Source organism: Gorilla gorilla, chromosome 6 (genome assembly GCF_029281585.2).
Source record: "Gorilla gorilla gorilla isolate KB3781 chromosome 6, NHGRI_mGorGor1-v2.1_pri, whole genome shotgun sequence".
Lineage (NCBI taxonomy): Eukaryota > Metazoa > Chordata > Mammalia > Primates > Hominidae > Gorilla > Gorilla gorilla.
The window spans coordinates 133,966,521-133,988,858 of NC_073230.2; the positions used below are offsets into that span (position 1 = coordinate 133,966,521).

The window sequence follows — 22,338 nt, forward strand, 5'->3', positions numbered from 1 at the left end:
CCTAACAAATGATTGGTTCTTCAGGTTTCTCTGTAAAGATGGGGAAGCAAGAGAAAAAGAAAATAAACTGAACCAGAAAAACCAAGAGAGTATGTATGTTTCCCAGAAGAGATGCCACTCTTTGATGCCTATGCTGTACGCACATTCAATCCAAAGAAAAAATCTTTAGAAAAGTTATTGAGCTCACAGAATGCTTAAGAATGAGTGAAATTTTTGAGAAAACCAGTGAGGAGCTTGGTTTATGTCAGATTGCTGCGTTTCTAATTGAGGCAGCCCACACAAAAGGCACATGAAGGAAAAGAAAAAGAAAAAAATTGCTGGAAATTAATAGACAGAAAGTAGACTAGTCAAAGAGGATCTTTCACCTCCTTTACACTGTGGAAGTAGGGGTTTATGTCTTGAATTTAATGTCCCCTTCATTTACATATCTTACATTTTATATCATGAAGATATGTCCTGGGAAAATCTGTAATAATGCCCATGTCTGCAGCCTCTTTTCTATGTAATCTTAGATTTTTAAAAAACCGTTGATAGTTAATTTGTTTTGAAAATAATGGACCAGCTCTAAGCTGGAGAGCACAGAAGCAGACAGCAATTTGTTAGCCTGATATTTTTCTTTGTCTTCCTCTTGTTTTTTGAATGATCAAAAATTGGCACAATTTTAGAAACTTTATAATGAATAGTTTTAAATAATAGAAAGCTAATTAAGAGTTTGCATGTTTTTTAGATTCATTATGCTTATTTGAAGTAATTGAGAACCATTTGTTTTAGGGTGAAAATGCACTTTTAACACAGAAAGACATTTTGTAACTTTGTCCGAACCTTCTTATTAATTTAAATTAAATTTGCCTCTATTCATTACATTCATACACTTCTATGGGAAATGGGAAAGTCAATATATAGTCTCCTTGATGAAAATTGTGGATAGCTTATTTATTTTTCACTTATGTGCAATAATATTGAGACTTTCTATAGCTAAATGTGAGTTTACCTTTCCTCCCCACAATTTGCCCATCAAAGACTATGTATTGTTAGAAGGATAAGTTTACAGCTACTGTATTAATAAGATAATAAAATCTCATTTGTGTTGTCCCTCTTACCTAATTCTCAATAGTAAAAAATTACTCCAAGATATCTTTTCTATGATTAGAGCAGAATAGAAGTGATTACTATACAATCACATTTGAAAAACTTCAGTTTAATTAGGATATATTCAACCCAGAACTTGGCGTCAGAGTCTGGCACAGCCAAAGGAACAGAACAGATGGAGAAAAAGAAATACTTTGGTACTCTTACTTATTTTCACATGAGGATGGTGTAAACCAGTCATAAGTATAGAGGCATGTTTGCTTAATAGACTCTTGTAAGTCTATTAGACTGAAAGGAAATATTAATAAAGAAATGTATTCCTTTTTTCTTGTTATTTATATCTGACCATCAATAATTTTCTGCCACTTCTAGATAATCTGCTAATTCTATCCATATTATACATCCAAATACCAATGATATTAATCTTGATCAATCTCCTCCTTAATTTCCCTCATAGTAAAAATGCTTCTTTTCTTTCCATTTTGGCCAGATACCCTTTATATCAAACTGTCTATCCTGGAGCAGAAAAATCCTGTCTTCATTGCTATAGCTACAGATTCAGAAATGAGCATGTAACAAATTCAGGCCAAAGAGAGGTAAGGAAATACTTTTTCTGGAATTTCTAAGACATTTTTTTTTTTTTCTCTCTGGAGAAATATGGGAAATCAGCCTCTCCTCTTCCTGATGCTGTGTGAGGAAATGTGTAATCCGATTATTCCTGGCAGCCATTCCACAACCAAAAGGGAGCCCAACTTAAAATGAAGCCAATCCTGTGGTTGACTGAACAGAATGTCATGTAAATTAAAAAAATAAAATAAAATCTGCAACTTTCATGGTAGTGTTAAGCCGTTATATGAACTAACCCTGAAATCTCATGTGTCTCTTAATTTCTACTTACAGGAACTAGAAAATTTCCTTATTATTTTAAGTCAGTTTGAGTTTTTGGTTTTCTGTTACTGGCAGTAAAATAACAGTCTCCTTTCAGTCAAACATCAGGAAATTCACAGACATATGACATCTAAAATCACTAATAATCTTTGCACTTAGTAAAAACTGGTACCAGGTGGGAGAATACGTAAATAAATGTATAGCACCTAAGTGTTCTGTACTTAACTTCTCATCCTTCCACTATCCAACAACAGCTTGACATTCCTTTGGTAAATCACTCCCTTTCCACTCTTAGTGCAGTTTATATGCTTATGACTTCCCAATTTTATATCTTCAGTTCTAGATGTATACACCCCAAATTTGTATTTTTCATAAATTCCAGACTTGTGTTTTCAACTGTGTATTAACTATTTCCACTTGATGTCTAGAAGATGTATCCAACTCTCAATCTTCCTACGGACTTGTTGAGTGGCTTTGACCAAAATGCTGATAGTGATATGGACAATAAAGTCCAGGCTGAGGTGGTCACAGATGGAGATGATGAACTGGAGTAAAGGTCACTCGCTATGCAAAGAGACTGGTAGCATTTTGTCCCTGCCCTAGAGATCTGTGGAACTTTGAACTTGAGAGAGATGATTTAGGGTATCTGGCAAAAGAAATTGTAACTGCCCAAGGAGTTCACCTTGCCCACGGCCTAGACAGAGCCAATTCATCAAGACGGGAATCGCAATAGAGAAAGAGTAATTCACGCAGAGCCAGCTGTGTGGGAGACTGGAGTTTTACTATTACTCAAATCAGTCTCCCTAAGCATTCGGAGGGCACAGTTTTTAAGGATAACTTGGTGGGTGGCGGGGAAGCCAGTGAGCCAGGAGTGCTCATTGGTCAGAGATGAAATCATAGGGAGTAGAAGCTGTCTTCTTGCACTGAGTCAGTTCCTGAGTGGGGGCCACAAGATCAAAGGAGCCAGTATCTATCTGGGTGGTGCCAGCAGGTCCATCAAGTGCAGGGTCTGCAAAATATCTCAAGCACTGATCTTAGGAGCAGTTTAGGGAGGGTCAGAATGTTATAACCTCCAGTTGCATGACTCCTTTTTTTTTTTTTTTGAGATGGAGTCTCGCTCTGTCACCCAGGCTGGAGTGCAGTGGTGCCATCTCAGCTCACCGCAACCTCCACCTCCTGGGTTCAAGCGATTATCCTGCCTTAGCCTCCCACACAGCTGGGACTACAGGCGTGTACCATCATGCCCAGCTAATAATTTGTTTGTATTTTTAGTAGAGATGGGGTTTCACCATATTGGCCAAGTTGGTCTCAAATTCCTGACCTTGTGATCCACCCACCTCAGCCTCCCAAAGTGCTGGGATTACAGGCGTGAGCGACTTCGCTCCTTCAACTCCTAAACCATAATTTCTAATCCTGTGGCTAAAGTTAGTCTAGTCACCAGGCAAGAAGGAGGTCTGCTTTGGGAAAGGGCTATTACCATCTTTGTTTAAACTAAAAACAACAAACTAAGTTTCTCCCAAAGTTAGTTCAGCCTATGCCCAGGAATAAACAAAGACAGCTTGGAGGTTAGAACAAGATGGAATCGGTTAAGTTAGATCTCTTTCACTGTTTCAGTCATGATTTTACAAAGGCGGTGTCAAAATTCCTAAGCATCAAACACTCAAGAGGTGACAGAGCCTAAAAGTTTGGAAAATTTGCAGCCTGACTATGCAGTAGAAAAGAAAATCCTATTTTTTGGGAAGAAATTCAAGTGGGCTGCATAAATTTGCATAAGTAATAAGGAGCCAAATGCTAATCACCAAGACAATAGGGAAAATGTCTCCAGGGCATGTCAGAGACTTTCCTGGCAGCCCCTCCCATCACAGACCCAGAGGCCTAGTAGGAAAAAATAGTTTCCTGGGCTGTGCCCAGGGCCCCCCTGCTGTATGCAGCCTGGGGACTTGGCATCCTGCTTCCCATCCACTCCAGTCATGGCTAAAAGGAGCCAACGTACAGCTCAGGCCATTGCTTCACAGGGTGCAAGCCCCAAACCTTGGTAGCTCCCACGTGGTTTTGTACCTGCAGGTTCACAGAAGTCAAGAATTGAGGTTTGGGAACCTCTACCTAGATTTCAGAGGATGTATGGAAATGGCTAGAGGTCCAGGAAGAAGTTTGCTACAGGGGCAGAATCCTCATGGATAACCTCCACCAGCGCAGTATGGAAGGGAAATGTGGGGTCAGAGCCCCCACACAGAGTCTCCACCAGGGTACTGCCTAGTAGAGGTGTGAGAAAAGGGCCACCATCCTCCAGACCCCAGAATGGTAGATCCACCGACAGCTTGCACTGTGCTATAGGCACTTAATGCCATAGGTACTTGCACAGCCATGTGCACTAAATGCCAGCCTGTGAAAGCAGCCTGCAGGGGGGCTGTACTCTGCAAAGCCACAGGGACAGAGCTGCCCAAGGGCATGGGAGCCCACCTCTTGGAACAGCGTGACCTGGATGTGAGACGTGGAGTCAAAGGAGATAATTTTAGAACTTTAAGATTTGACTGCCCCACTGGATTTTGCACTTGCATGTGGCCTGTATCCCCTTTGCTTTGGCCAATTTTTCCCATTTGGAATGGGTGTATTTACCCGATGTCTATACCACCATTACATTTAAGAAGTAACTAATTCAGTTTTGATTTTACAGGCTTACAGGTGGAAGGGACTTGCCTTGTCTCAGATGAGACTTTGGAATGTGGCTTTTGAGTTAATGTTGGAATAAGTTAAGACTTTGGGGGACGGTTGGGAAGGCATGATTGGTTTTGAAAACTTGTCTTATCTCAGATGAGACTTTAAACTGTTGACTTTTGGGTTAATGCTGGAATGAATTAAGACTTTGGGGGACTGTTGGGAAGGCATGATTATGTTTCGAAGTGTGAGGACATGAGATTTGGGAGGGGCCAGAGTGGAATGTTATGGTTTGGCTGTGTTCCCACCCAAATCTCATCTGGAATTGTAATGGGAGGAACCCAGTGGGAGGTTACTGAATCAGGAGGGCAGTTCCCCCATGGTGTTCTCATGATAGTCATTTCTCACAAGAGCTGATGGTTTTATAAGCATCTGACATTTTCCCCACTGGCATTCATTCTCTCTTCTGCTGCCCCGTGAAGAGGTGTCTTCCACCATGATTGTAAGTTTCCTGAGGCCTCCTTAGCCATGCAGAACTCAGTCAATAAAACCTCTTTTCCTTATAATTTACTCAGTCTCAGGTATTTCTTCATCGCACCATGAGAACAGACTAATACACTGTATATTTCCAGTTTATTTATTTTTACCATTTATAATTGTGACTAGAAGGTAAGTTTCATTTTGACAGAGATTTTATTACAGACTATATCCCTATCACTTAGGAAAGTGTCACAGGATATAGACACTCTCCTAAGTGATAGGGATATAGTCTGTAATATTAATTGATTGAATGAATAAATATTTTGATGGGTTAACGCCACTCCCCATCCTCATGATCATAGGCATTCATTTGCTGCAAGCCTGGTCAGTTAACAAAATCCATCATCCCAGCCACACTAATTAATGTTTAGAAACAATCACATAGCCAGTTACTTTGGTAACTATAGGGAATTTTGCTGTAATAACTGGAAAAACAGAAGCTCTCCTTACATTGGGCTTTCCAAACACTAAGATATTGTAAGATCGTAAGTAAGTTCAACTTTGATAAACATAGAGCTTGCTGAGAATAAAATCCCTTAAAACAAAAGTAGAGCTAAGAAGTAGTAAAGGGAGAAGTTGGAGAAAAGAGGCTGAGGAATATAAGAATGAAGGGATATGCACAAGTGTCCAAAGGCAGTGTTACAACCGCACCCCCCCACATCTGTTGTAATCCGGTTATCTACTTTTAGACTTTCCAGTTATAAGAGTCAATCCATTTTTACTTATGAAAATTTGATGAGTTTCTTTCACTTAAAATAATTAATGCAAGTTCTTATTGTCCATGAGCCAAAAATAGATCTTATCTACATTATGTGAACCCTGCTATTGAAACTATTGCCATCTCTTTTTCTTTACTAGTGAAATTAATCTTTCCATTTTGAGACTTGATGCCATCTATGTCAACATCTATGTCAATATGTCAGCTGTAAGACCACTTATATCAATAGCAAGGAGAGCTAGCAGATTATAGATCTCAGAAGGAGAAAGTCATATAGAGAGCATGGCTTTGAGCAGGTGTGTGGCCTTCAATATACTGATATAGCCAGCCTCAGGGAACCCTACACATCTATACTCCCTCAGTAACACTGTCAACGTTCCTCACTGGCCAAGGCCAATCAGAAGCCAGAGGGCATCTTTCATTCCCTGCCCCACCAGTGCATGTGTGCATGAAAGCTGGCCTCCCACTGCTGCCAGCAAAGTGTACTCTACCAGGCCCAACATCTTACTGTCATTGTAGCTGGAGCCTTGGTGGGCCCTATGCCCACCAGCTCTGCTGCCACCAGTGCCCTGCCACTGTGCCAACACTGCCACTGCAGTGAAACTACGCATGGAGGACAGCAAACCCTCCCTACCTTCAGTGGCCACCTCCACGTGTGTGAATGCACAGAGGGTGCACACAGTCCTCTGCCCACCAACACCCCACCCCACATGCTAAAACTATCACCAGTGTGACTGCTCACAGTCACCAGCAGGGCACCCACCTTCCTCAAGCTGTGCTGCCTCTGCTGCTGCTGCAAACACCTGCAGGAGGGCTGGCACCCTGGCACTTGCTGGCACTCTACTGCAGTGGATGATTATGCATCCTGCCACACTGCCACTGTTGCTGCTGTGGGCACATGTGAATGAGGATGGATCCTGCTCCCATCACCCTGTGAAACACTTTGGCTGGCACCACCTATTGGAGTGCTATGAACAGTGGTTTGAGAGCAACTCAACCTCCATAGTGCAGTGGGTTCCTAACCTCAAGGAGCCAGAGAACAAAGTCAGGGCCCGATACCAGTCCCCCAGAGTTAGGGCACACAATCCAGGAATTGTGAGTTGAGCATTGGCCCCGTAAAATCTTCCAGAAATAAAGCCAGTTGACTGAACCTACCTTATACCACAATCAAACCCTCAAGGTCATCAAATAGGATAAAAGAAAAAAAAATCCAAATGACAGCAACTTTGAAGACTGAAGGAACATCAGCCCACACAGATGAGAATCAACCAGTGCAAAAATGCTGACAATTTAAAAAGCTAGAGTGCCTTCTTTCCTTCAAACAATGGCACTAGCTCTCTCGCAAGGGTTTTGAATTGGGCTGAAATGGCTAAAATGACAGAAATAGAATTCAGAAAATGGATAGGAACATGGATCATGGCAATGCAGGGGTATATTGAAACCCAATCCAAAGAAGCTAAGAATCACAATGAAATGATACGGAAACTGACAGACAAAATTGCCAGTATAAAAAAGGAATGTAACTAATCAGAGCTGAAAAACATACTACAAGAATTTCATAATGCAATCACAGTAATAATGGCAGAATAGACCAAGTGAAGGAAAGACTCTCAGAGCTTTAGGACTGGTTTTCTAAAATAAGACAGTCAGATGAGAATGGACAAACAAAATGAAAAGGAATGAATAAAACCTCTGAAAAATATGGGATTATGCAAACAGACCAAATCTATGACTCACTGGTGTCCTTGAAAGAGATGGAGAGAATGGAAGCAACATGGAAAACACATTTCAGGAAATTATCCCTGAGACCTTTCCCAACCTAGCTAGAGAGACCAACATGCAAATTCAGGATATGCAGAGAACATCAGTAAAATACTTCACAAGAAAATCATCTGTCAGCCACATAGCCATCAGATTCTCCAAGGTTGAAACGAAAGAAAAAATGTTACAGGCAGCTAGAGAGAAAGGTCAAGCGAACTACAATGGGAAGCCCATCAGACTAGCAGTAGACTTCTCAGCAGAAACCCTACAAGCCAGAAGAGATTGAGGGCCAATATTCAACATTCTTAAAGGAAAGGAAATTTCAACAAAGAATTTCATATCCAGCCAAAATAAGCTTCTTAGGCAAATGAGAAATAAGATTTTTTTCAGACAAGCAAATGCCGAGGGAATTTGTTACCACTAGACTGGCCTTACAAGAGTTCCTGAATAAACCACTAAATATGGAAAGAAAAGACCATTACCAGCCACTACAAAAACACACTTAAGTATGCAGACCAGTGACACTATAAAGCAACCACACAAACAAGTCTGCACAACAGTAAGCTAACATCATGATGACAGGATCAAATTCACACATATCAATACTAACCTTGAATGCACATGGGCTAAATGCCCCCAGTTAAAAAGCAGAGTAGCAAACCAGACAGAGAACCAAGAACCAATGGTTTTCTGTCTTCAAGAGACCCATCTCACATGCAGTGAAACCCATAGATTCATAAGGAATGCAGAAAAATCTACCAAGCAAATGGAAAACAGAAAAAAGCAGGAGGTGCAATCCTAATTTCCAAAACAAAGCAAAGCAAACAAACAAACCTTAAATCATCAAAGACCAAAAGAGACATAGAATGAGATTACACAATGGTAAAACATTTGATTCAACAGGAAGACCAAACTGTCTCTAATATATATGCACCCAACACAGGAGCATCTAGATTTATAGATTAAGTTCTTGGAAACCTACAAAGAGACTTAGACTCCCATGCAATAATAGTGGGAGACTTCAACACCCCACTGACAGTATTAGACAGATCATTGAGGCAGAAAATTAACAAAGAAAGTCAAGACATGAACTCAACACTGGATCAAATGGATCTGATAGACATCTACAGAACTCTTCATCCAAACACAACAGGATATACATTCTTCTCATTGCCACATGGCACATACTCTAACATCAACCACAATTAAGACATGAAACAATGCTTACCAAATGCAAAAGGATTGAAATCATGACAACCACTCTCTCAGACCATGGCACAATAAAATTAGAAATCTAGACTAAGAAAATCATTCAAGACCACAAAATTACATGGAAATTAAATAATCTGCTCCTGAATGACTTTTGTGTAAATAATGAAATAAAGGCAGAAATCAAGAAGTTATTTAAAACTAATGAGAACAAGGATACGACATACCAGAATCTCTGGGACACAGCTAATGCAATATTAAGAGGAAAATTTATAGCACTAAACACCCACATCAACAAGTTAGAAAGATTTTAATTTAACAACCTAACAAAACAACTAAGAAAACTAGAGAACAAAGAGCAAACCAACCACAAAACTAGCAGAAGACAAGAAATAACCAAAATCAGAGCTGAACTGAAGGAGATTGAAACATGAAAAACCGTTCAAAAGATCAATGAATTCAGGAGTTGGTTATTTGAAATAGTTAATAAGATAGATAGACTGCTAGCTAGAATAATAAAGAGAAAAAGAGAAAATCCAAATAAAGACAATTAGAAATGACAAAGGGTATATTACAACTGATGCCACACAAATACAAATACCTATCAGAAAATATTATGAGGAGCTTTATGCACACAAACTAGAAAATCTAGAAGAAAGGAGTAAATTCCTGGAGACACACACTCTTCCAAGACTGAACAAGGAAGAAATCGAATCTTTGTACAGACCAATAACAAGTTCTGAAATTGAATCAGTAATAAATAGCCTACAAACCAAAAAGAGCCCAGGACCAGACAGATTCACAGCTGAATTCTTTCAGATGTATGAGGGAGAGCTGGTACCATTCCTACAGAAACTATTCCAAAACATTGCGGAGGAGGAACTCCTCCCTAACTCATTATCTGAGGCCAGCATCATCCTGATACCGAAACCTGGCAGAGATACAAGAAAAAAAGAAAACTTCAGGCCAATATCCTGGATGAATATCAATGCAAAAATCTTCACAAAAATACTGGCAAACTGTATCCAGCAGTGCATCAAAAAGCTTATTCACCATGGTCAAGTAAGCTTTACCCCTGGGATATAAGGTTGGTTTGACATATGCACATCAATAAATGTGATTCATCACATAAACAGAACTAGAGACAAAAATCACATAATTATCTTAAGAGATGCAAAAAAACTGCTTTTGACAAATTTTAACACCCTTTATGTTAAAAACTCAATAAACTAGATATTGAAGGAGCAAACCTCAAAATAAGAATAATCATCTATTCTATACAAACCCACAGATAACATCATACTGAATGGCAAAAGCTGGAAGCATTCCCCTTGAAAACTGGCACAAGACAAGGATTCCCTCTCTCACCACTCCTGTTCACCATGGTAATGGAAGTCCTGGCCAGAGCAATCAGGCAAGAGAAAGAAATAAAAGGCATTGAAATAGAAAGAGAGGAAATCAAGCTATCTTTGTTTGCAGACAACATGATTCTATATGTAGAAAACCTAAGAGTCTTGGCCCCAAACCTCCTTAAACTGATTAACAACTTCAGCAACATCTCAGGATACAAAACCAACGTACAAAAATCACTAGAATTCCTGTACACCAACAACAGCCAAGCTAAGAGCCAAATCAGGAAAGCAATCCCATTCACAATGGCCACAAAAAGAATAAAACACCTAGGAATACAGCTAACCAGGGAGGTGAAAGATCTTTACAATGAGAACTAGAAAACACTGTTCAAAGAAATCAGAGATGCCACAAATTAATGGAAAAATATTCCATGCTTATACATAAGAAGAATCAATATCGTTAAAATGGCCATACTGCCCAAAACAATTTACAGATTCAATGCTATGCCTATCAAACTACCAATGACATTCTTTACAGAACTAGAAAAAAACTATTTTAAAATTCTTATGGAACCAAAAAGCGCCTGAATATCTAAGGCAATCCTAAGCAAAAAGAATAAAGTTGGAGGCATCAAACTACCAGACTTCAAATTATACTATGGGACTACAATATCCAAATCAGCATAGTATGGGTACAAAAACAGACACATAAAACAAAGGAACAGAATAGAAAGCCCAGAAATAAAACTGCACACCTACAACTGTCTGATCTTTGACAAGGCTGACAAAAACAAGTAAGGAAGAAAGGACTCTCTATTCAATAAATGGTGCTGGGATAACTGGCTGGCCATATGCAGAAGATTGGAACTGGACACCTTGCTTACACCATATACAAAAATCAACTGAAGATGAATCAAAGACTTAAATGTAAAACTCAAAACTATAAAAATCCTGGGAGACAACCTAGGCAATACCATTCTGGACATAGGAACAGGCAAAGAATTCATGATGAAGACACCAAAAGCAATTGCAACAAAAGCAAAAATTGACAAATGTAATCTAAACTAAAGAGGTTCTGCACAGCAAAAGAAACTATCAACAGAATAAACAGACAACCTACAGAATGGGAGATTTTTGCTAACTGTGCATCTGATAAAGGTCTAATATCCAGCATCTATAAGGAACTTAAACAGATTTACAAGAATAAAACAAACAACCCAATTAAAATGTGGGCGAAGAACATAAACAGATACTTTTCAAAAGAAGATATATATGCAGCCAATAAGCATATGAAAGAAGGCTCAATGTCACTGATCATTAGAGAAATGCAAATCAAAACCACAATGAGATACCATCTCATACTAGTCAGAATGGCTATTATTAAAAAGTCAAAAAATAATGGATGCTGGCTACGTTGTGGAGAAAAAGGAATGCTTATACACTGTTGGTGGGAGTGTAAAGTAGTTCAATCATTGTGTAAAGTACTGTGGTGATTTCTCAAAGACCTAAAAGCAGAACTACCATTTGACCCAGCAATCCCATTACTGGGTGTATACCCAAAGTAATATAAATCATTCTATCATAAAGACACATGCAGGTGTATGTTCATTGCTGCACTATTCACAATAGCAAAGTCATGGAATCAGCCTAAATGCCCATCAGTGGTAGACTGGATAAAGAAAATATGATACATATATACAGCGGAATACTATGCAGCCATAAAAATGTGATCATGTCCTTTGCAGCAATATGGATGGAGCTGGCGGCCACTATCCTTAGCAATTTAACAAAGGAACAGAAAATCAAATACTGCATGTTCCCACTTATAAATGGAAGCTAAATGATCAGAATACATGGACACATAGAAGGGAATAGACACTGAGGCCTACCTGCAGATGGAGGGTGGGAGGAGAAAGAGGATCAGAAAAAAACAACTAATGGATTATAGGCTTAGTACCTGTGTAACAAAATAATCTGTATAACAAACTCCTGTGACATGAGTTTACCTACATAACAGATCTGCACATGTACCCCGGAACTTAAAATAAAATAAAAAAAAAGCCAGAGGGTATGGGGTAGCAGTGAGGAGATCTATACATATCAGCCTCTTCTGGTAGAAAGTAGGTCAAAGGAGACTGTTGAGAAGGCATAGAGGGCCAAGGAAGGGATATTTGGCATAACCTTACAGGAATTTTATTTCACTTTTTGAAGACTAGTTTATAACTATTTTTCAGGACACTGAATTAGGAGGTAAAGCACTTATCTCTTAGAAATTACTGAATTAAAAGGAAAGTACACACAGTGGGTGCCTCAAGGCCATGCTAATCTCGTTCAAAATGTTTATTTTTGAAGATAAAAAGAAATCGTGGAGAAAACAGTGACAAAGACACTTCAGGACAAACAATCTGTGATAAATTGTTAATCTAAATCCTGTTTCTCAGAGGCCCTTTGGTAAATACAGCTATCTATTATCCTAGTTTAACACTTTTGTAAATCCCAGAAAGCCTGAGAAAAGTCATAAAAAATTAATATGAAGATGAAATATTAAAATCATAAGACTCTTCCCAGAAATTTTATATGTGGCAATTTCTATATGTCTGTATAAAATTTACAGTTTTCTAGCTTTCTCCAGACTCAAATAACAAAATACATACTCGAGCTAGAGTCATTTTTGTAAAATGATGGTTTTGGCATTTTTTGATTATAATTGCATGTTTACTTACATTCATATAGCTCCAAGTTTTAATATGAGCTTTCATGTTATCGTTGAGAGATCCTCCTAATATTTCAAGAAAAACAGACATAAAACACAGAATGTTAGAGTCGTTTAGCTGAGTGCAAATACTTACATTTTTGCATAGATTAATTTGTGCTCTGTCTGCACCCCATTATTTCCATTTTATGATGATGACTGCCACAAAGATGAAAAACGTAGGTTTTAAAAATATAAGCATTTAACCTCCACATAAACTAATCCACAAGTTTTTTTAACTAATTTCAATTAGTATCATTAGATAACAAAATATGTAATGATATTATTCTGATCTTTGTACCATGGATTATTGTATTTTAATGTGTCAGCTATAACTAAATCATTTTTTTTCTACTATTACAACTTTTAGAATCTGTTTCCTTCCTTAAGCACATATGGAGAAAACATTCTGCAAGGGAAAGTGTCCCTTGCAAAAAATGCCTCTTAAACAAATAAATGCTCAAATTTCTAGAAAAGAGAAATCTACTCAGATAATACAGGTCAGAGTAAAATACAGGCTACAGATCAAATTATCATAGAACGTGCCAAATGTGGATACTGGATAAAGTTGTCTGACTGAAAACTTTCCTCTCCAGTGCAAATTCATCCTCTCCAGTGCAAATTCTCTTTGAAATGGCCATATATATTTTACAAAATAATAAATCTCAAGTGGTACTGAAAACCTAGAATATCTGTTTTATCTGTTAACCATGTAATTTGAGAAATTCACTAAATACAGAAAACAGAGAAAAAAGTTTCATCTAAACCACAGCCAAAAAGATATACTGAAGAGGATTCTGAGACAGATGTGGAATGGTACCAAAGGATGCTTCAAGCCCAGAGTCAACACAGACAAACAGTTGGGGAGAGCCTCAGAGAAAGGATTTTTTGGGTGAGTGCCTGTGGAATAGGTGGACAGAGTTCTTTCCTTCCCTGTGCATCCGCTTCATTGGCACTCAGAGTAACATTGCGAGGGAGAGTTCCTAGATCACTGAAGCCAGACATAATCAGACAGAAATTTCTGGCACAATCTACCAGCAGTTTTTTTTCCCCACTATCTCCTGAGGCCAGCTCTGATGTCAGAACATACATCCGCATCCAGGCAAGCAGAAATACTAAAAAATAAGAGAAGCTAGCAAAATAAAATCACCAAAATTGTGAGGAAAATATGGTTTATTAATAGAAGTCATCAATTTGATGAGACGTTAATCCCAGTATTTTAGAAAATAAACAGAAGACTCTTAGATGAATATAATTAGTATCTTCAGAGTAAGCCAAAATATTACAAAAATATTAGAAATAAAGGGACTTATTACAAATATAGAATGTTAAACAAGTATAAACTAATGCTGTGTAAAATTTATGTCAATAAAATTAAAGGCTAAATGAAATAGATAATTTTCTAGGAAAATATAAATTACCTGTATTGGCTCTAGAGTAATAGAAAATGGGAATTAATGAGAATAGACACAGTGGAAAAGACAGTAAAAAATGGAACCATGCAGACATGCAGTTTTAAGCTGGAGGAAGAACAAAATCTGCCTACTCCTAACAAAGAAAATGAGAAATAGAAATGGGAATTTTATCTTAGATGATATTAGCAGCAATAATTTCAGACTTTATAAAGGATACCAAGTCCATTAAATATTGGACCAATTTGATAGAGAAGACAGAAAGAGATCATCACCCACTACAGATAATGAGCAGATCTGTCATTATGGTAGATGTCCAAAGTGATTAGTACCATCCAGTGGAAATTTAACTAATCTTGTGTTAGACATTCAAGGTCTAGTGTGTAGCATGACTGAAGAAGCCCTCTTTTTCCTCTTGTAGTGGCAAGGGAGTTGGGATTGAAGAAAATAAAACTATATGTATTCAATTTTTGTAACAAGGCAGCTTACCACCCTCTTTTTTATGTTAGCCTAAAGTATTCACCTGGTCTCTTTCCACATTAAATTCTGTAAATAACTGGGACCAGAAAGAACTTCTCATATTCAAGGGTGTGCGACAAAGTTAAAGAACATGGTGCAATTAAAAAAAAAATTGAAGCATTTATACCACTGAAAACAAGTCTATTTAAATGCAGAGCAGTTTTCAGAATATTGAATTAAATGTAATAGAAAATAATAAAAGCATTTAAGTAATTGGAGAGAAAGAGGTAGATGTGGAAGTTTGCCAGAATAGATCCACTACATTCTTTCTTGGGGTTCATGTAGAGGAGAATAGAACAAATAGAACAGAAACTATATTTAAAGACATAGCCATGAAAAAGATTCTTGAAATAAAAGAATACTTGGTTCAATTCAATGGATATTGTATTCCATTTAAAATTGCCTCCAATTCATTAATACTAAGACCTTTTCACATAAATTTCCTATGATTAAAAGTAAAGCAAGATTTTTATGGCATAGAAACTACCAAAACTATATAAAATAAAATATTATCTCACCTTAAGAGGTACTTGTTAGGTCTATTTTAACTTTCTCTACAGCATTTGTCAATGTAATAAGGAAGTAAAGCAATTCTCGGAAGACCAAGTAGAGAAAGTGTGACTCAAACTTTTTGTACCATTCTACATTTTTTAGTATCTCTAAAGGTAGCAGATATTTTCAGCCAGGTAAGAATTCAGGCAAGATAATTTCTAAAAACTCCTCTTTAAGAAATTACTAGAGGATGCATTTCAACCAACCTAGAAATAAACACAAAGACTGTGGTTAAGCCTAATGTCATTTAAATGTTGAAGTAAGACTTTCATATCTAGGAAAACTGTGGTTACAGAACAAGTTCTGTGACAAGGCAGAAATAACACTATTAATATCAAATGTTAAATGATAGAGGGAAAAAGAAGGGAGGTTTATAAAAATCCTGATTTCATAGTTTTAAAATGTAGTGGTAAAGTTTGCAGACACCAAAATGCTGATTAAACCAGGTAGTAGTGGCATAAGAATATATGAGGTAAAAATAATTACTAGAAAAACAATAAAATAACTCATGTAAATTAGGTGGTAAATGGAAGGAACTAGAGTCAGAGTGAGTGAAGTAAGCTGATATTCTAATTGCTTATAGTGGTAAGTCAATAAATATTGTATAATAAAAGGAAATTAAGATTGTTATAAAAAGTTGTGACCATAAAAACTCACTCTTCTCAGAAGTAAACCACATAAGCACTTACAGAGAGAGCATCAGAAAACACATATTTCATACTAAAGAATAAAAACATTTGAAGCATCTCACAACTGTTAGGATGGCTATTATCAAAATGACTAAGGGATAGGAAGTGTGGGAGAAAAGGAATTCTTGCATACTGTTAGTGGGAATGCAAATTGGCAGAGCTATTATGGAAAAGCTATTATGGATGTTCCTCAGAAAATTGAAAATAGAACTATCATATGACCTAGAAATTTCACTACTGTGTATGTCTCCAAAGGAAATGAAATCAGTGTTTCGAAGAGATATATGCACAAACACACACAAAGAAATTTTAGCCTTAAAAGAGAATAAAATTCTGTCATTTGCTACATCATAGATAAATCCAGAGTACATTATGCTTAATGAAATAAGCCAGACACAGACAATTACTGTATGATCTCACTGATATGTAGAATCTAAAAGTCAAACTTACAGAATCAAAGAGAATGTGAGGGGCTCAAGTGGAGTCAGGATTGAGAGATGTTGATTACAGGGTAAAAAGTTTTAGTTAGACTGGGTGCGGTGGCTCATGCCTGTAATCCCAGCACTCTGGGAGGCCAAGGCAGGCAGATCATCTGAGGTCAGGAGTTCAAGACCAGCCTTGTCAACATGGCAAAACCCCGTCTCTACTAAAAATACAAAAATTACTCGGGTGTGGTGGTGGGAGCCTGTAATCCCAGCTACTCAGGTGGCTGAGGCGGGAGAATTGCTTGAACCTAGGAGGCGGAGGTTGCAGTGAGCCGAGATCATGCCACTCCACTCCAGTCTGGGAGACAGAGGGAGACTCTGTCTCAAAAAAAAAAAAAAAAAAAAAAAAAAAAAGTTAGGCAGGATAAGTTCTGGGAGTCTAATGTACAAGGATGGTGATTATAGTGAATAATACTGTATTATATATCTTAAATTTGCTAGAGAGTAGATTGTAAATATTCTCACCCTCCCCCCACACACAAGATCACTATGTGAGGTTATAGGTGTGTCAATTAACTTAATTATTGTAATAATTTCACAATGTATACATATATCAAATAATCACTGTATACCTTAAATAAATGTAATTTTCATTTATTGATTATACATCAATAAAGCTGGGAAGAAACTCATAAAAACATTTAAAATAAGAAGCCAAACATAAAATAGAAATTAGAAGACACAGGAACAACTATCACAGGGCAAATCACAAAACTGGGGTTCAGCCCTGGAGGCCATGTGGCTTCTTGATTTCTTGCAGAAAGGAATTGAAGAGCCAGCTGACAGGATAAAGTGAAAGCAAGTTTATTAAGAAAGTAAAGGAATAAAAGGGTGGCTATTCCATAGAACGGCCCTGAGGGGTGCTGATTGGTTACTTTTATGGTTATTTCTTGATCATACTCTAAATATGGGGTAGATTATTCATAAGTTTTCCAGAAAAGGGTGGGGAATTCCTGGAACTGAGGGTTCCTCCCCCTTTCAGACTACATTAGGTAGTTTCTAGATGTTGCCATGGCATTTGTAAACTGTCATGGCACTAGTGAGTGTCTTTTAACATGCTAATGCATGAAATTAGCGTATAATGAGCAGTGAGGACCACAGGAAGTTGTTTTTATTGCAATCTTGGTTTTGATGGGTTTTAGCTGGCTTCTTTACCACATCTTATTTTATCAGTGGAATCTTTGTTACCTGTGTCTTGTGAAACCAGTCCTGCAGAACTTCTATCTCAGAACATTTTGCCATGAGAAATTGTACTACTAAGAATTCATTCACTCATTTTTTATTTCCTGGGGACAGTGTAGATAAAGTAGTGAAAAACTCATACATATGATCCATCTCTGATCTCATAGATCTCATATCTTGTGAGCCACAGATAAATAATAAGTAACCAAACAAATATATTATGTATTTTGTGAAAATATTAAATAGCATAAAGAAAAATAAATAACAATAAGAGACAAGAAAGTGATTGAGATAGAGGATGGGGGAGAACTTTTAGATAAAGTACTCAAATAAGAAAGTGTAAACCAAAAAGTATCTGAGACAGATCTCAATCTATTCAGAGATTTATTTTGCTAATGTTAAAGATATGGCTGGAAAAAAGGAACACAAAATCCTAGAAACAGACTGTGGTCTCTGCGTTTTTTCCAAAGCTGATTTTGAGGGCTTCGGTATTTAAAGGGCAAAAGATGGCTGGAGGGGAAGGAGGGAGCTGTGGTCACATTACTGATTCCACATGTTGTGATATAGTTTGGCTGTGTCCCCACCCAAATATGATATGGAATTGTAGATCCCATAATCTCCTGGTGTCATGGGTGGGACCCAATGGGAGAGATAATTGAATCATGGCGGTGGGTTTTCCCATGCTATTCTCATGATAGTGAATAAGTCTCACAAGATCTTATGGTTTTATAAAGGGCAGTTCCCATGCACACACTGTCTTGCTGCCACTATGTAAGATGTGCCTTTGCTCCTCCTTCACCTTTCACCATGATTGTGAAGCCTCCCCAGCCATGTGGAACTGTGAGTCCATTAAACCTCTTTTTCTTTATAAATTAACCAGTTTTGAGTATTTCTTCATAGCAGTATGAAAATGGACTAATACAGTAAATTGGTACCAGTAGAGTAGGGTACTCTATTAAGATACCTGAAAATGTGGAAGCAACTTTGGAACTGGGTAACAGGCAGAGATGGGAACAGTTTGGAGGCCTCAGAAGAAGACAGGAAGATGTGGGAAAGTTTGAAGCTTCCTAGAGACTTGTTGAATGGTTTTGACCAAAATGCTGATAGTGATATGGACAATGAAGTCCAGCTTGAGGTGGTCTCAGATGGAGATGAGGAACTTACTGAGTACTGGAGCAAAGGTGATTCTTGCTATGCTTTAGCAAAGAGACTGGTAGCATTTTGCCCTGCTCTAGAGATCTGTGGAACTTTGAACTTGAGAGAGATGATTTAGGGTATCTGGCAGAAGAAATTTCTAAGCAGCAAAGTGTTCAATATGTGACTTGGATGCTCTTAAATGCATTCAGTTTTATTCATTCACAAATATATTGTTTGGAATTGGAACTTATGTTTAAAAGGGAAGCAAAGCATAAAAGTTTGGAAAATTTGCAGCCTGATGCTGTGATAGAAAAGAAAAACCCATTTTCTGAGGAGAAATTCAAGCTTGCTGCAGAAATCTGCGTAAGTAATGGGGAACCAAATGTTAATTGCCAAGACAATGGGGAAAATGTCTCCAGGGCATGTCAGAGGTCTTCATGGCAGCCCCTCCCATCACAAGCCCAGAGGCCTAGGAGGAAAAAATGGTTTTGTGGGCCAGGCCCAGGGCCTTGCTGCTTTATGCAGTCTTGGGATATGTATCTCAGCCATGGCTAAAAGGGCTCAATGTACAGTTCAAGCTGTTGCTTCAGAGGGTGCAAGCCCCAAGCCTTGGTGACTTACGTGCGGTGTTGGGCCTGTGGGTGGACAGAGGAACTGAGGTGTGGTAACCTCTGCCTAGATTTCAGAGGATGTATGGAAAAGCCTGTATGTCCAGGCAGAGGTGTGCTTCAGAGGTTGAGCCCTTGTGAAGAACCTCTGCTAGGGCAGTGTGAAAGGGAAATGTGGGGTCAGAGCCCCCACACAGAGTCCCCACTGGGGCACTACTGCCTATTAGAGGTGTGAGAAGAGGGCCACCATCCTTCAGACCCCAGAATGGTAGATCCACTGACAGCTTGTACCATGCACCTGGAAAAGCCAGAGATACTCAATGCCAACTCATGAAAACAGCCATGAGGGTGGCTGTACCCTGCAAAGCCACAGGGGCAGAGCTGCCCAAGATCATGGGAACCCTCTTCTTGCATCAGCATGACCTGAATGTGAGACATGGAGTCAAAGGAGATCATTTCAGAACATTTCTCTCCTGCTGGATTCTGGAATTTCATGAGGCCTGTGGTCTCTTTGTTTTGGCCAATTTCTCCCATTTGGAATGGGTGTATTCACCCAATACCTATATCCCCATTGCAGGAAGTAGCTAACTTGCTTTTGATTTTACAGGCTCATAGGCAGAAGGGACTTGCCTTATCTCAGATGAGACTTTGGACTGTGGACTTTTGAGTTAATGATGAAATGAGTTGAGATTTTGGGGGGATTGTTTGGGAAGGCATAATTGGTTTTGAAATGTGAGGCCATGAGATTTGGGAAGGGGCGGGCCAGAATGATACTGTTTGTTTGTGTCTCTACCCAAATCTCATTTTGAATTGCAGCTCCTATAATCCCCATGTGCCACGGGTGGAACCCAGTGAGAGGAAATCGTATCATGGGGAGAGGGGGAGGCTTCCTGTGTTGTTCTCATGGTAGTCAGACCTTATGGTTTTATAAAGGGCAGTTCCCCAGCGCATACTCTCTTGCCTCCCACCATGCAAAATGTGTCTTTGTTCCTCCTTTGCCTTCCACCATGATTGTGAGGCCTCCCCAGCCATGTGGAACTGTGAGTCCATTAAACCTCATTTTCTTTATAAATTATCCAGTCTTGGATATTCCTTCATAGCAGTATGAAAATGGACTAATACATGCTGCAAGAGAAGCAGGTAGAGGAATAGTCAATTATGTATTTTTCTCCCACTCAGTAAATCAACATTTCACATAAGATAAGGTGAGCACTGAATAGCTACCTGTGGAGATATTTGGCATTCCTCCCCCTTTCAGACCATATTGGGTAAATTCTATTGTTTAGGAACAAAAGGAAAGGCAGTTTCTTGCACGCCTCAGCTTTTAGCTTATTTTTTTTTTTCCTACTGGCATAGTGAGGTGTGGTCCCAAGATTTTATTTTATTTTTTTTCACAAAAGTGATACCACAGTATAGAGCCGAATGCAGTGAGAAAGCAAGGCACCCAAAGCTTTCCTGGAAGACATTTCCAGGTGAAAGGTACAGCTAATACCAAGGCATTGAGGGGAAACTACTAGGCTACTGCGGTTAGAGTGTGGTAAGAGCATCAGGGTGGATAGGAACAGAAAGGAAATTGCAGTCTCCAGTCTAAACAAGGGCCAATAGTAAGTCTCTTTATGTGGTATTTGCTCCAGGGAATGCTGTGACCAAAGTATTCATTTTTTACTGTAGCTGCCAGGAGTATTGGCTGCTGATGGCTTATGAATGACCCTTAGAAGAATGGATATGGCTCACCCAAAGTGCTACCCATTTCTGAGGGCCACAGCATCAAATTAATGGTTGATGTAGTTGTACAAAGGCCCTTGAAAAACCATGGGATGACTTCGAAGGGATAGTCTAGCTTCAATGCTCCCCATGGAATGAATACAGACCTTCTTTGCAATTGTGTCACAGTACAATTTCTCTGCTTAATCTTGCTTTCCACACTTCTTTATAGATGTTTTCCCCAGTGCATTCTCCAATAAGCCACTAGCAAATAAAGCTTCCTCACTGAGTTTGCTTCTAGGAAACCTAATCTAAGATATATGCTATGGTATGAAGAAATTATTTCTTGATAGTAAAACCCATTGAACACTTTTGACAAGGGGGATAACATGATCTGCTACATATATTAAAATTTCACATGTGATGTTGTGTGGAGAAAAGACCAAAGGGAGGCAAGCATGAAAACAGAGAGGCAAATTAGGGAGTCTGCAATGAAGTGGCTGTGACTGCCTGAGGAGTTCTTCCTGCCTGCTGGAAAATGAAAGACCACAGCATTATAGTAGAGAAAGAGTTTAACAGATATGAGAGCGGCCATGCCATGTGGGAGATGGAGTTCATTCTCAAATTATCTCCTCCAAAGCTCCTATGTTAGGTATTTTTCTTTCTTTCTTTTTCTTTTCTTCTTTTTTTTTTTTTTTTGTGAGCAACAAGGCTGTTTATTTCACCTGGGTGCAGGCGGGCTGAGTTCAAATAAAGAGTCAGCAAAGGGTGGTGGATTATCATTAGTTCTTACGGGTTTTGGGATAGGCGGAGGAGTTAGAAGCAATGTTTTGCCGGCAGAGGGTGGATCTCACAAAGTACATTCTCAAGGGTGGGGAGAATTACAAAGAACCTTCTTAAGGGTGGGGGAGATTACAAAGTACATCGATCACTTAGGTTGGGGCAGAAACAAATTACAATGGTAGAATGACATCAGTTAAGGCTATTTTCACTTCTTTTGTGGATCTTCAGTTGCTTCAGGCCATCCGGATGTATACATGTAGGTCACAGGGGATATGATGGCTTAGCTTGGGCTCAGAGGCCTGA

The 22,338-nt window shown here is 38.6% G+C and overlaps 1 long non-coding RNA gene across 4 annotated transcripts in view; it reads left to right on the forward strand.

The window, feature by feature from the left end:
• Positions 1–22,338, forward strand: part of LOC101124486 (uncharacterized) — a 248,938-nt gene that overhangs the window by 8,829 nt on the left and 217,771 nt on the right. For all 4 annotated transcript variants that reach the window (XR_008667426.2, XR_008667428.2, XR_010134762.1 and 1 more), the window contains exon 2: positions 1,580–1,685. This is a non-coding gene — a long non-coding RNA (uncharacterized lncRNA). The remainder of the gene's footprint in view (positions 1–1,579; positions 1,686–22,338) is intronic.